The 16,581-nt window shown below is 38.4% G+C and overlaps 1 protein-coding gene across 3 annotated transcripts in view; it reads right to left on the reverse strand.

Moving 5' to 3' along the window:
• The window catches only part of Hnf4g (hepatocyte nuclear factor 4 gamma), a 142,971-nt gene that overhangs the window by 35,382 nt on the left and 91,008 nt on the right, over positions 1-16,581 (reverse strand). The window contains exon 2 of one of the 3 annotated variants that reach the window (XM_038347735.2): positions 15,085-15,137. The exons of the other annotated variants lie outside the window; for them this stretch is intronic. The gene's annotated coding sequence lies outside the window, so the exon portion shown is untranslated. The remainder of the gene's footprint in view (positions 1-15,084; positions 15,138-16,581) is intronic. 3 annotated transcript variants of the gene reach the window in all.

Below are 16,581 nucleotides of genomic sequence, written 5' to 3' on the forward strand. Positions count from 1 at the left end.
TTACTATAAATTTTGGGAAATGATATGAAAATTATTTTTAGAAAATAGTGACAAGTAAACTCAATCTCAAATATTAAATTTACAAAAAAAATAGTTTTATGAAAACTATAGGTCTTTTAAAAATAACATATGCATTCTGAATATAAAATCAGGTATATGTTGATTGGGTTGTATTTACTTCTGATGATGAGAAGAAATTTTAGACGACATATCATCAAACATGTATTAAAGAATAAAATCTTGCAAAGAGCTAAAAATAGTAAATAAAAGAAAACCAGAAATAATCCACTTGAAGCATGAATATAAAGCCATCTCTGATGGTTAGCTTTAACTGACAACTTGAAGTAATATAGTATAAAATGGTAATATGATCCCAGTGAAGGATTGTCAGCATTGGTTTGACTTGTGGACATGTCTGTGGAGGATTGATTATCTTAAAAAAGAAGTCTAATTGTTGTGAGAAAACCCATCCTAGCGTGGGTAGCACCATTCCCTAGGCAGTGGGAACCTTGAACCGTGTAAGTGTTGCATGCATGCATTGATTTCTCTCTGCCCTTGACTTTGGGTGCAATGAACTACCTGTTTGAAGTGTGTATATTGATTTTCCTACAGATAATTATCTGTAAGCTTGAACTGCCAGCTGAATAAGTCCCTTTTCCAACCAAGCTGCATTTTGTTGGGGTAATTTTATCATAACTATAAAAATGCAACCATAATACAATCATAATTTTAAAACATATGGCTGCATTAAGCTATAAACAAACCAGGAGATTAAAATGAGAACTTAAAACCATTTATTATGGATCCAAATAATTGTTTTATTATCTTTTATCTCCTGTGATGTGGGATTACTCTCTGTATGCTGTGAATATGTTTTATTGCCATTGGTTAATAAAGAATCTGCTTTGGCCTATGGGAGGGCAGAATATAGCAAGGCGGGAAATCCAAGCTGAGATAGAGGCAGAAAGATGACGGAGTCAGAGAGACACCATGGAGCCCAAGAAATAAGAAATAACAAACTATGAGCCTCGTGGTAAAATATAAAATCATAGAAATGGATTAATTTAAGATGTAAGGGTTAGTTAATAAAAAGTCTGAGCTATTAGGACAATGAGTATATTATTAGTATTAAACCTCAGAGTGGTTATTTCATAAGTGGCTACAGGAGCAGGTGGAGAGGAACCAGTCCAGGGGAACCAGCAGGATGGGGAATATTTGTAGCAACAATCCTGAGTTAAAGAAAGTTGGTCTCATTTATCACCTAACATCTAAAAATAAATTTTATATACATTTAAACAGCAACAACAAACAATGATATTGTAGCCTAGATTTGTAATATCGGCATTTAAAAAACAAAGTAGGAGGCTTGCTGCTGTTTGAAGGCTGGCCTTAGTACAGAGTATTAGCCTGTCTCTAAAAACAACAACCGAACAAACAGGCTGACAAGCAATTACAGAAACTGAGGAGAAAATGTCTTGTGTTTATTGTGATAAGTAAACTATATCTTAGATGAGGAGAAGGTAGCATGTCTAAACTATTTCCTATAAATTGGATGTGTTAGCATCAGATGAAATCCCTGTGCTTTGGATGAACTTATTGCCACTCTGGGTTTACATAGAATGTAGGAAGCCAGTGTGGGGCACATATTTGTCTTTTACATATTTAAATACTGTATACATAATACTTTTAGTTTTTTTCTAAATGTATTTTCCTAAATATGTGTGTGTGTGTGTGTGTGTGTGTGTGTGTGTGTGTGTACACCATGTGCATGTCTGGTGCCCAAAAAGGCAAGAAGAGGGTGTCAGATCCTCTGGAACTGAAGCTACAGCAGTTGTAAGCCTTCATGTGGATGCAAGGAATGGAATCTGTCCTCTGCAAGAGCAGTAAATGCTCTTAACAGCTGAGCCATCTCTCCAGCATGAATTTTTTTTAAAAAAACAATAAATACAATATAGTTTCTACCAGTCTTAATCTCATTTATTTAAATGTAAATTTTGAGTGTTGATACAATTCAGAAATTTTGCTAATTACTTAGGAATGTACCAGTTACATTTATTTCTTCTATGTGGAACTTGCTAATCCATCATCAAGGGAGAAAGATGTCATCCATAAAGACATCTTTATGCCCTTTGTTCCCCTTCTAAATCCTGTGTTATAATCTGTGATTTCTCTAACATTTCTGCCTTTAAGGATAAATGAAAGAGAAGCTGAAGCCTGTGGGAAAACACCAGACATATCTTCATGGCTTCCAAGTCTCCCTGGCTGGTTCTTACTCAGAAACTGACTCTGTATAGCATCTTCTTGTCCATAGTTTTGTTCTCCATAGAGACCTCGCTCTCAGAGAAGTCATTTTTCAACCTTAGCCTCAAAATCATGCAAAATTATTTAAAATGAAATGGTTCTTATTAATTGTAATTCTAATAATCATCAGTCAGTTGCAAAAAGTCCTTGCCAAATGCTTGTTTCTTCTGCCTCTGTTTCCATTCTCTCACCTCTGGAAGCTATTAGGTGAGCTTGGTCCTGCTACTCATGCTTCTACTCAATCTGAAGTCTCAGAGATACCCAAGGATCTTGGGAATAAGGAAACTCAGCTTTACCGTCACAGACCTACCATTTCCTTAAGAGGCTTAGAAGATCTGAGTTGTTCAGATGACAAGCCATTTAGGGTGGCACACCCTATCCTTGAAAGCAGTGGGGCTGGTCCCGATATCTTGGTCAGCACTCTGATTGCTGCCCCAGCACTGTCTGGCACAGATTCCCCAGACTCATATCTAGATCAAGGACATGATGGCCTCTGCAGACTCTTCTCTGCTAAGCTTCGTTCACACCCTGCTGCCCCTGCTACCAGCTACTCACAGCAATTTCCTCAGAAGAAAGGCAAATGGAAGGCGGGGGTATGGTACAGTTAAGGACAGAGCTGCCAAAACTGAGGAAATCTTGCCTGATGATATTTGGGCTGGTTAGATGTTATGATAAATTTATAAATTAGAAAATATATACTGTTTACTAGCAAATTGTTATGTTTCCCTCAGATGCCAAAATATTGTGTGAAATGGAAACAAACAGACAAGGATAAGTAAGGATTAGCTAATCAACCAAAAGTATGATCTGAAGGAAAAAGATAATATGGAGAAAGTCAAATCAATGGACTCAGATGTTAAAAAAAAAAAGTTAAAAGCTAAAATCTACAGGAAATTAAAGACAACACATGCAAAAACTGTGATGGATGTTAAAGCTTCATTGTCACCAGGTATTGAGACTCACACCCATAACCCCTGGGTACAAGAGAGTGGGTGGGAAAATTACAGATATGAGGCTAACTTCAACTACAGAGTAAGCTCTCATCCTCCCAACCTTACCCACACACACACAAAAAAAAAATGGCTGACTGGAAGGAGACAAGAAGAAAAAGATCTCCTACTTGATTGGACGAGTGGTTTAGGAAAGAGCGGCAGAAGCTTTTCCAACATAATTCAGAATGAAGGGTTTTTTGTTTTGTTTTTTAAGTAAGGGGAATGGAGAGATGGCTCTGATCTTGGAGAGGAACCAATTTCGATTATAACCCGTAATGTCCAGCAACTAACAATTACTTGTAACTTCAACTCCATGGTATTCAAAAGCTATGACCTCTGCAAGCATGAGCACTCATACATATAACAGAGAGAGAGAAAGAGAGAGAGAGAGACAGAGACAGAGACAGAGACAGACAGAGACAGACAGAGAGAGAGACAAAGACAGAGACAGAGAGAGACAGAGAGAGACAGAAAGAGAGAATTAAAAATAAATCAAACAAATAATAAAGGAAATAAATGCTATAAAGAGAGAAATTCCAAAGTCATTGATACTGATGAAAAACCATTCCTATGCAGTATAAAGTAAATTTCCCTATAGTTTTTCTCACAAACCACATTTTGTGGAATTTTCCCGGATCTAACTAATTTTACTTGTGTGATAATGGTCTATTTTGCACAATCAACAATCAAACTAATGTGACAAGTAAGAACCCCATGTCCACTGCAGTGACCCCCAACCTCCACCTTCCAGCTGTGGAACTTAAAAGGTTTTTAGTAGGGTGACCTTTTATAGTTAAATACCCAGAAGAAAACAGTTCCTGCATGCAACATCACTGACCCTTCTGCCTTTGAGTGCAGCTGAAAATCCATGAGGAAATCTAGGGAGTTGTTTAAGCCCTTCCCTCCCAGCATGGCTCCACAGGAAGCTTGCAGAACAGATTCAGGGCCTGACGCTCATGCTGATACTGCATATAGATCCCTCTGTAGGGGCCTATGTATCTCAGTTGGGACAATCCTCTTTAATTCTCTCTTTTTTATTGAGATTTCATATGCTTATTGTATTTACATCATTTCTCTGTCTGCATTTTTTCCACAACTCCTTCTGTGACCCACCCATGACTCTTTCTCAAGTCTATGGCCTCCCTTTTTTTTTTAAAAAAAAAAAAAAAAAAAAAAAAACTATTCTTGTTACATATTTATAAATACACCATGTAGCTCTTCTAGGGATGGAGCCTTGTGAGATTTTCCCTACCCATTTTGGCATGCCAACTGGTGTTGTCATTTCGTAGATCTTTTTCAGTCAACTCTGTTGTTTAGGTTTCCTAGGTGTAGCTTCCCTTTCCTGTAGAGGAGATGTAGTCTGTCCGCAGACATCTTTCTCCTCCTGCTTATACAACCTGTCAGCTCTCAGACCTCTTCTTCTGTGTTCAGTGCTTATGAAATGGGAGTTGTGTTATAGATGTGTCAGTTTTGGCTGAATAGCATGATTCTTTTGACCAGTGTGGCTTTCTGTAATAAGTCTCTCCTGTAACAAAATGCTTTTTGGATGAGGGTTGAAAGAGTGACTTACACCTTTCTGTGGGTATAAGGATAAGTATTTAGAATGTGTTCAGAAATTACCCTGATTTAAGGAAGTGCCAAAGTGCTGGAAATAGAGTATACTCTATAGTCCTTGGCCTCAGAAGACATAGATTGTATCCATTTTGGGCACTTTAACGTGATGTGTATGAATTAGCTGAGAATTAAAGAATCTTTTTTTCCACAACACTGGTTTCAGGATTGAAAGAACTCCACTTTTTAAATACAGACAAAGTGAAGTGCATTGTCAAAGAAAATAGAGACTATTAAAAGTCCCTTCTGTTTATAGTCAGTTATGTGAGTTTTAACAGGTATTCCTATCCTCTATGTGTGTGTGTGTGTCTGTGTGTGCACAGAAAGAGAGAAAGGCACACACACACACACACACACACATTCACACACACACTGTAAAGGACTTGATGGTTCATGTCTTTAATCTCAGTACTTCAGAGGCAGAGGCAGGAGGGCAGGGGGACTGAAAGCTCAAAGCCAACCTGAGCCACACAGAGACTGAGTGAGACCTGGTCTAAAAAAAGAAAGGAAGAAAAAAACCACAGGGCAAACAGTACTGTAATTGCGATGCTGGATTGTGACAGTGTGACAGGACCTGGAGTGTTTGTTCAGTCACTCAGTTACACCCACATTCATTGGGGCAATTGAATTCTCCGTGATAAATACACATGTGATAGCAGATAACACGCTCTAACTGTTCTCCTTTCAGTTACGGGAAAGGCAGTGAAGCTCGGTGAGAGGAAGGAAAGAGGGAAGCGAGCAGTGACAGCAGGAGGAATGGGAGGGAGGAGAAGGGAGAAAAGGTGGTCTGGAAGGAAGGGAGAAAGAGGAATAGAAAATAGAGAGAAAGAATGGAAGAAGAGGGGAGAAACAGAAAAAAAATGAAAATTTATATCTTGGGTCATAAATACTGACCTTTGGAACAGTTTAAGCCACAAATACACAGACTGTAAATAAATTCAATAAGATGTGTGCCAAAATGCTAGGTGCTAAACTGTTTCTCTGAAATGTACAGAACAAATCAGAACTGAACACTGGGCAAACGCTGCATCCTCGAGTTATCCCAGCACCCTTCCCTCTCCAAAGAAGAACAGAGCCCAACACAAAGATCATTTTTTATGACACTGCTTTATTTTTAAAAAGAGGAATGAATAAAAATAAGAAGTACAAAAAACCAGAAGTGTTTTCAGGTGCTCCTGTAATTTCCTGGGATTGGAACCTTGCGCAGTTTAGAGTGGCCTCTTACAGGGCCTGAGCGTGGGAAATGCATTATCATATCGGGACTTACAGGAACCCAAGGAGAAGATGGCCTGAAACGTCCACACTATCACCCTCCCTGGGAATCGCCCTCCTCTTTAGTTCTCCAGTGACCTCTGCATAAGATCATTTTGTCTCCATTTTCCTTCTACGATTCCTTTCCCCATTTTCCTCATCCCCATGAGTATGTAACCCCCAAGCTTCACTCTTAAGCTTCCTGTTGGTCTTTTCCCTTGAAACCTCAGATGTTTAAAGTTGTCATTATCATTTGGAAAATGAGTCCAAATATTTATCCTAGAGATTGCTCTACTGCAAAACATAACTGTGCACCTCAGCTCTTGAGTACATAATCCCCCCACCCCAGGACACTTTTCTTCACACACTCTTCTGTAGAAATACAAGTGCAAACAAAAGGTTTTTAAAAATCCCCTTCTACGGGGTGGTGGCACGAGCCTTTAATCACAGCACTTGGGAGGTACAGGCAGGCTGATCTCTGTGAGTTCGAGGTCAGCCTGGCCTACAGATTGAGTTCCAGGACAAGCTCCCAAGCTATAAAGAAACCCTGTCAAAAAAATACACCAAAAACAAACAAACAAAAAGGGTAAGAAGTCCCTTCCTCTCATCCTCTCAGTTTAGCAAAACGGCACAGGGAAGCAGGGGGAAGTCACTGGATTTTTGGATTAGAGGCTGGTGCTGAGTGGTACAACCCATGCGTTCCAGAGATGTTTTGGAAATAATATCAATTGTTCATTAAGGGTTAAATGAATAGGACAGAAATGGGTGTTGAATCCTTTGAAACTAGAGTTATAGATGCTTGTGAACTTCCAAGTGGTTGATAGAATCAAATCTGTTTCCAATGGAAGAACCATGTTCCTAACCAGTGATCCACCTGTCTATCCCCTAAAATACTTATTTTATAATGATAACATTTATTTTTAAAAAGGGTTTGTGTTGCAAATGGAGTTTTTTTCCTTTTATTATTATATTGATTTTTATTGACCTCTACATTTTTCTCTGCTCCCCTCCACTTCAACCCTTTCCCATGGTCCCCATGCTCTCAATTTACTCAGCAGATCTTGTTTTTTCTACTTCCCATGTAGATTAGATCTATGTATGCCCCTCTTAGGGTCCTCATTGTTTTCTAGGTTCTCTGGGATTGTGATTTGTGGGCTGGCTTTCTTTATGTTATGTCTAAAAACCACTTATGAGTGAGTATATATGATAATTGTATTTCTGGGTCTCGGTTACCTCACTCAAAATGATTTTTTCTAGTTCCATCCATTTGCCTGCAAAATTTAAGATGCTGTTATTTTTTTCTGCTGTGTAGTACTCCATTGTGTAAATGTACCATATTTCCCTTATCCATTCTTTGGTCGAGAGGCATTTAGGTTGCTTCCAGGTTTAGGTTATGACAAACTACTACAAAGCTACAGTAATGAAAACTGCCTGGAACTGGCATAAGAACAGACAAGAGGACCAATGGGACTGATCTGAAGACCTGGATATTAATCCACATACCGTCGAACACCTGATTTTTTGACAAAGAAGCAAAAAATATCAAATGGAAAAAAGAAAGCATATTTAACAAATGGTGCTGGAATAACTGGATATCAACATGTAGAAGAATGAAAATAGACCAATATCTATATCCATGCACAAAACTCAAGTCCAAATGGATCAAAGACCTCAACATAAAGTCAGCCACACTGAACCTTATCGAAGAGAAAGTAGGAAGTACACTTGAACGCATTGGCACAGGAGACCACTTCCTAATTATAACCCCAGTAGCACAGACACTGAGAGAAACAATTAATAAATGGGGCCTCCTGAAACTGAAAAGCTTCTGTAAAGCAAAGGATACGTTCAACAGACAAAATGACAACCTACAGAATGGGAAAAGATTCCATATCAGAAAGAGGTCTGATCTCCAAAATATACAAAGAACTCAAGAAATTGGTCATCAAAAGAACACATAATCCAATAAAAAAAACATGAGTACAGACCTAAGCAGAGAATTGGTGTGGGAGAACAAATGCACAATGGATATTTTCCAGAAGTGGTGCAGGAGAACTGTCTGTATTCTGCCAATCATGTTTTAAATAAACGCTGATTGGCCAGGCAGGAAGTATAGGCAGGAAAAACCAGACAGGAAGTACAAATGATGCAAGGAGAACAGGAGAATTCTGGGAAGGAGGAAGTTGATTCCTCCAACTCTTGCCCAGACCACCGAAGCAGCAGGGTGTGATTGCCCCACTGAAAAAGGTACTGAGCCACATGGTTAACATAGATCAGAATAATGGGTTAATATAAGCTACAAGAGCTAATAAGTAGCCTGACCTAATGAGTCAGTCAGTTTTATCACTTATAGAGATCTCTGTGTGATTTTCTTTGGGGCTTGCCGGCTGTGGGTACTGGGCAGGACAGAAACCCCCAACAAGCCGGCTCCAATCATGTTACAGAGAATTCTCAACAGAGGAATCTAAAATGGCTGAAAGACACTTAAGGAAATGCTCAACATCCTTAGTCCTCAGAGAAATGCAAATCAAAACAACTCTGAGATTCCATCTTATACCTGTAAGAACAGCCAAGATCAAAAACACTGATGACAACTTATGCTGGAGAGGTTGTGGGGAAAAGGGAACACTTCTTCTGCATTGCCGGTGGGAATGTAAGCTGGTACAACCACTTTGCATACCAGTGTGGTGATTTCTCAAAAAAGTAGGAAATAGGAAACAATCTTCCTCAAGACCAGTAATACCACTTCTGGATATATATATATATATATATATATATATATATATATATATATATGTGTGTGTGTGTGTGTGTGTGTGTGTGTGTGTGTGTGTGTGTGTGTGTGTATTATATTTATACACACACATATATATATGAATGATGCTCAATCATGCCACAAGGACATGTGACAGCATTTAGTTTATAATGATATAATTTTGATTTAAAAATCAAGCAACTGTAACATGAAACTCTTGCATTTTATGTATATACAAGGTATATCTCAAACATATGCACAAGAAAAGATACACTACAAAAGATACACTACAAAAGATACACTATTTCTCATGAATACTATGTTAATCAGACTAAGCTAGCAATCTTTTTCTCTGCTTCTTATGGAGAAAGACATGACTGGACATACAATAATTTCATTTTTTAAATAAATCTCACCAACAATTACTCCCAAATACATGCTAATAAATGTCTTTAAAGGACACTCTTATCTCTATATTTAAATCCTAATCTTCAGATTCATGGGTGTGTAGAGTTGTGAAATTTTATTAAGCTTTATGCTTATGGCTTCTCTATATCTATATTATGCTCAATAAAGAGTTTGAAATATTAATCTATTGTGAGGCTGTATCTTAAGGAAATGTCTCTATCAACTGGTGGCAGCCCATGTGAGACATCTTCCAATTATGTTGTCTGTGTCGTTACAGGGAGATTCCACATAAATCTCCTATGCTAACTATCTATTGCTCACTACTATCTATCTATTGCTCACTACTGAACTCCAAAATATTAGAGTAGTTAGTTTAGTATATATCTAAAAATATTTTCTGTGTATGGCTGGAAAAAATTATTTAAATATCAAAATATTTTCAGAAGAATTCTATGGACCACACTACTTAGATTTCTTGATTCTATCAGATTGAGCTTTATGCATTGTGGACAAACAGTTAAGAGAAGAAATGAAATCACAGCGACTTGAGGATGTGGCTGTCCCTTTGGAGCATCACACAGAGCTGTAGCTCAGAAGACTGTTTGATGGCAAAGGCTTTCTTCTTTAACGATGCCAAAGTCATCAAATTCCAGGGGAAGTGTTTAAATCAAACACACTTGCTATAATTTTCCTTTTATAATAACATCTGAATCATCAAGCAAACAAAATTTACATGATATATTAGGAAAACCATCAATTCACATCCCTGGCTGTAAGAAAGTAATTATTTTGACCCTCAACTTGTACAAAGAAGGAATCAGATAATAAGGAGATCTTTTGACAACTGGTGGGGGTCCACACTGCAGGTGAGGATGAGGATATGTGTGTGTGTATCCTTCTGGATGCTTGAGGATGGGATGCTGATATATGGTATTTTCATCCATACTCCACTATATTTTTTGAGGAAGGATCCTCACTGAATATGCATCATGCTGATTAGACTAGGCCAGCAGACTGGTGAGACTGTGGGATCTTCCTGTTTCTGTTTCTCATTACAGACATGCTACCATGCCTTCTATGTTGTACTGGGGATCTGAACTCAGGTCTTTAATCTTTGAATGCTGCACTGTACTGACAGATCCATCTCTCAGCCCATACAGTGGATATTAGTACAGAAGTTTTCATCTAATATTTATTTTTATGTTTTCATGTGTTCACAGATCTCTGAAATCACTGTAGTTTACCAAGTGGTCCACAATAAGATTCAAATGAAAATTGTCAAGTAAAACATGGTATCAAATTAGTGTTACAGATGAAGAGCATAAATTTATCTCTGGTCAGAGCTTTCAAATGACCCAAACTTCTGGGACCAGCAAGGTCTTTTAGAGCATTCAATATAAATAAATTGTCCTCTAAGTCACTATTGGTCTCACCAATCACTATTATTATTTACATCTAGAGTGTGTAATCATTAAAGTTAAATTCTGATGGTACTTTTGAAGATCTTTGTAAAATTCTTCTTTCTATGCATATGTGTGTTCGTGAGCTTGAGTTTATGTGCACTGTGTGTATAGGGACCCAAAGCTGGCATGAAGAGAACAATGGATTTCCTGGAGCTGGGAGTACAGGCGGCTGTGAGCTGCTGTGTGGGTGCTGGGCATGACGCCCAAGTCTTCTGCAAGAGCAGTACCCTCTCTAAACTGCCAAGTCCTTTCTCCAGATTCTATAAATATTTTAAATGCATTTTGCTTGTACTACATTCTAAAGTATCTACTTCCTTCCGTATCAATTTTTAAATTAATATTGTCACACTAGTCACAATTTTGTTGTTTGTTTTTGCTTTTACACCCTGCCCAACATTTCCCCTTCCTCCTCTCCTTCCAGTCCCCCCTCACTTCCTTTCTTACCCCTCCCACCCACTCCTCTACCTTTGTTTCTCTTTAGAAAAGAGCAGGCTTCCCATGGACTTCAGGCAGCCATTATATATCAAGTTACAGTGAGACTAAGCACCTCCTCTTCTATTAAGGCTGAACAAGGGGGCCCCCCAAGGGGACGACAGAGTCAAAGACAGTCCCTGTTCTCACTTTTTGAAGTCCACAAGAAGACCAAGTTACACAACTGTAATAAATAAGCTGAAGACCTAGGCCAGTCCCATGCAGGCTCTATGAGCCCCTCTGAAGCCAGGTTCGTATATTCTCTGGGTTCCCTCACTCAGGATGACCTTTTCTAATTCCATTCATTTGCCATCAAATTTCATGATCTCATTGTTTTTAACAGTTGAATAATACTCCATAGTATAAATGTACCACATTTTCTTCCTCCGTCCTTTGGCTGAGGGATACCTAGGTTATTTCCAGTTTCTGACTATTACAAATAAAGTTTCTATGAACATAGGTGAGTAACTGTCCATGTAGTATGATGGAACATCATTTGGGTATATGCCCAGTAGTGATATAGCTGAGTCTTAAGGTAGATGGATTCCCATATTCTCTTTTTTTCTTTCTTGATACGCTGGGAACAAAACTTAGGGCCTCAGGCCCTCAAGGCAAGTTCTCTACCACTTGGCTACAGACCAGCCCCACTGACATTCTGTTATTGATTAACTAGAGACACTAAGCTGAAAATAGCTGTGTGTGTGTGTGTGTGTGTGTGTGTGTGTGTGTGTATGTGTGTGTGTGTGTGTGTGTGTGTGTGTGTGCGCGTGCTTATATATAATCTAAAAAAGCTTAAATATTTCTTCAATTTTGCTCTGTTAGTCTCCAAATAAGTTTTAGGTAATAGTTTTACTTTCTATTAGCATGATAATCTTCATTTAAGACTACCTACAGATAAGGTTGAGTCTGATGTTGCAAGTTTGTAATCTAAGCACTCAGAAAGCTGAGATATGAGGGTCATGAGTTCCATGCTAGCTTGTGTTTCATAGGAAGATCTCATCTCAGACTATAAAAATAAAAGCATAGCAAAAATGTTATAACACTAATTTTTAAAAAAAAAACATTTTTTTTAAATTAAATTTTAAAGCAAAGACTATAGCTTAGTGGAAGAGTACCTGCTTAGAACATGTGAAATTCAGAATTTGACCCCCAATACTGAAAACAAAAGTTTTTTTCCCCTTCCCCTTCTGTGTGTTAAGACCACAGAAATAGAGAATATGACAAAAGTAGGTAAGAATCTATGTGGGTAGTTTGTATATAGAAGTAAGTTGTAATCTATCCATGATTCATAATATATGAATATTATATATCCTGTACTGTCACATAAATATATACACATAGCCAGGCAGTGGTGGCGCACGCCTTTAATCCCAGCACTCGGGAGGCAGAGGCAGGCGGATCTCTGTGAGTTCGAGGTCAGCCTGGTCTACAAGAGCTAGTTCCAGGACAGGCTCCAAAGCCACAGAGAAACTCTGTCTTGAAAAACAAAACAAACAAAAAATATATATATACACATATATGCAATACCTGTGTACACATACCATTTTCCTATAGATCCACAAGTTGTCAGCTCAGATAAAATTGTAATGCTTACCCTCAGAGCCAGACGTCACCCTACATTATCACGTAAAGGTGCATTATACATCTTAGGTACTGCGTAAAGGCTTGTGGTTGTTCTGGTCCAACAACAACCGTCTTATTTCCCTTATTGTCCACCTAAGTTAGGGGACTCTATCCTTGCATTCTATCACAGAATCTACCAGAAGATGGCAAACAATTCCTACAGTTGTCCTCTTTGTAGAGTAAGAGCAAAGGAAGAGCAGAGTAGAGAGAAATCAGTACACAGTCGCACATTCAGAAAGGATTTTGAAGTCGTAATGAAGTGTCCACCGCGACAGTTCAAACACCAGCTTTATTAGGCTGTGACTTGGAAAGGAGGTCAAAGGGAATGATATTGTAGCAATCAAGACCCATGCTTCCTTGTAGGAATTAGAAGGAATGAGAATGAGGCGGTTTGTTAATTATTTTCTCTGATTAGGTTACCTATTTCACTGCATGTGCATTTAAATATTAATCAGAGATTCACTTTAGTGCAGTATTATTCGAAAGGATGAAACCAAGGAAGAGTTCAAGCCTGAGGTAAACAACTCCTCACAATGGAGGAGCAAGGTTCCTGCTCATGAGATCTACTGACAAAGCCCCTAGAGCAGGGAGGCTACTTTGCTTTGAATATCTTGAAAGATGAATTTATATTTTTATCAAATTTGTATGTTAGCTGAACGTTCAAAGCCAGATTTTTCAACATTTAGCTCATTATGTTTTGAGAATTTCTTATATGAGAACTGTATTTCCAATTTCTACCCACAGTCTTCCCGCTCCAAGTCCTCCTAAGTATCCTCCTCCTCCCTCTCAGCTCCATAACCCACTACTCTTAATTATCATAAAACCCAGATTCTTTCTTTTTTAACTTTTTAAATTTTACGTACCAAACTTAGTTTCCTCTCCCTCCCTTCCTCCTGCTTCCCCCACCTTCCTCGCACCTCACTCCCCCAGCCCCCATCTACTCCTCAGAGAGGATAAGGCTTCCCATGGAGAGTCAACAATGTCTGTCACATCACACTGAGGCAGTACCAAACTCCCCCACCTATCTAGGCTGAACAAGGTATATCTCCATAAATGGGTCCCAAAAAGCCAGTTCATTCTCTAGAAATAAATCCTGGTCCCACTGCCAGTGGCCCCACAACTCTCACCCACATTCAGGGGGCCTAGTTCAGTTCTATGCAGGTTTCCAGCTGCCAGTCTGGAGTCAATGAGCTCCCACTAGCTCAGGTCAGCTGTTTCCTCATCATGGTCTTGACCCCTTTGCTCATATCATTGCTCCTCCCTCTCTACGAGTGGATTCCAGGAGTTGGCCTAGTGCTTAGCTGTGTATCTCTGCATCCACAGATCTCTGCTTCCATCAGTTACTGGATGAAGGTTCTGTGATGACAACTGAGGTAGTCAACAGATTACAGGGGAAAGCCAGTTCAGGCACCCTCTCTACTATTGCTTTGATTATTAGCTAGGGACATCCTCGTGGATTCCTGAGAAATTCCCTAATGCCAGGTTATTTTGCTAACTCCGTAAGATTCCCTCTATCAAGATATCTCTTTCCTTGCTTTCCCTCTCCAACATTTCCCCAACTTAATCTTCCTGATCCCTCATGTTTGCCTCCCTCTTCCCTTCTTCTCTCCTCACTTCCCTTCCACCCTTCCCACTCCCACCCCCATGCTCTCAATTTACTCAGGAGATTTGTCTGTTTCCCCTTCACAGGGGGATAATGTATGTCTCTCGTAGGGTCTTCCTTGTTTTCTGGCTTCTCTAGTGTCATGGACTATGTGCTGATTATCCTTCGCTTTATGTGTAATATCAACTTATGAGTGAATACATACCGTATTTGTCTTTCTGGGTCTGGGTTACCTCACTCAGGGTGTTTTTTTCTAGTTCCAAGACAGAATTTAAGGCATTGAAGATATGATAGAGGAAAGAGATTCATCGATCAAAGAAAATATTAAATCCAACAAATTTTTAACACAAATATCCAAACCCAGATTCTTAAATGTCACCACACCTTCAAGGTTTGGGGGTTGTCATATTTATTCTGGGCTATACTTTATGCTATACTAGAAGATTAGTATGCAGCTATAGTAAAAAGAATCTATAATTCTCTCCATATATACAATATTATGTATATTGAAATATTTATATAATCCTCTTAAAATTACATACAGAATTGTTTAAATGCAAAACATGTTATTTTCATCAAGAGAAAAAAAATAATCATTAAACTTACCAATTTTAAGACTTTAGTTTTGTCTCCAAGTACATTCTTAGGAACAGTGTTTCCTAATAAAAATTTAATTAGAATGTGCTTTGTTATTTATTACAAACAGACAGCCAAGGGTCATTCCACTTCAGCCACTGAGTGGTAACAAAGTTAATTATTCAGGGCTTGTGTTTCTACAAGGCACTTAAACTCTTACTAGATAGTTCAAAGAATCAATCACATTCCTCTTCAACAGCAACAGCAACAAAACCTCAAACTTTATTTAAAATGTGGGAAGAACTACTAATTATCTACCAAACACGTGTGTCCCAGTATCAGGTAGCATTTTGCAGCTCTCATGAGATCTTCAGTATGACTGTCTCTATCCCTTCCTAAGGTGAGAGCAGTTAAACTAAGGTTTTCAAAACAGAAAAATAAAGCAAAGGTTGTTCAACATTTTGCTATGGCATTGCTTTCATTTTGTTGTAGTGAATGGATAAAATTTTAAAAAGTCCTGGTTTCTAGATCTCCACATTTTTATCCTTTATAACTTCTTTTGTTGGAAAATGGTGAACTTGAGGTGGGGAGATGCTACCCCATGGGAGAGAGCAGACCCACTCTGACACCTTTGCATATTCTAAAGGTGTACTGACAAGCAAATCAGAAAGGCCACACAGTTAGGAGCTTTGAGATTTCTTAAAGCAACGTTGCAGCTTGTGGCTGGGGAAGCACAGAGTGAAATGTCTTGTCAAAAGTCCACCCCATGTTTGCAGCAGCATTGAGCTTACAAATCAGTAACTACCCCAGATATCTTCTGCTAAAGTCAGCGCCTGGCTTCAAAACCTAAAACATGTTTACAGAATGCCAACAAAGGAGAGGGAAAGCCTCTCCAAACCCAAAGAAACTAACCATAAAACCTTTCAAAAAGGAAATTTCTCAGTGGCAGTAAAAAAGAAAATAGCATTGAGAGTGAAACACAATCCAGATTTTGGTAGAAGTTTCATAATCATCTACATTACTGGATAGAACTAAAAAATCATCATCTTCCATTTTTATAATTCATATAGTCTTAATAAGCCATAGAATCTTGCAGATAAGAGGCTCAAGTTCATTTTCATACTTTCAGAAATAACTATAAGACCAGAGGGTTGCTTAGGTAAGAAATAATTTAACTGGTAATAAAAACATCAAGGCCATAAAAAATCAGCATAACAATTAATTTAGGTCACCAAGGAAATTTACTGTTATATGTGTGTGTGACTAAAAATGATCACACATCTGAGAACTAAAGGTATCAAATTTCAAAGCTTACCTAAATGTTATATAAAAGCTAAAATTGAAATTTTTTGTTCCCTTCGCCACTGACATGGTAGGTATTCAACAACTGGACACAGAGGCCGAAGTTAAATAATATAAAAGGTCAAGAGAGGCATTATTCTTTTCTTGACCCCTACCTTCACGCACAAGTTAGGTCCCAGGAAACAGTGAAATGCCTCTAAAAGAGTCTTTCAACTCTGGTAAGTT

This window comes from Arvicola amphibius, chromosome 11 (genome assembly GCF_903992535.2).
Source record: "Arvicola amphibius chromosome 11, mArvAmp1.2, whole genome shotgun sequence".
Classification (NCBI taxonomy): Eukaryota; Metazoa; Chordata; class Mammalia; order Rodentia; family Cricetidae; genus Arvicola; species Arvicola amphibius.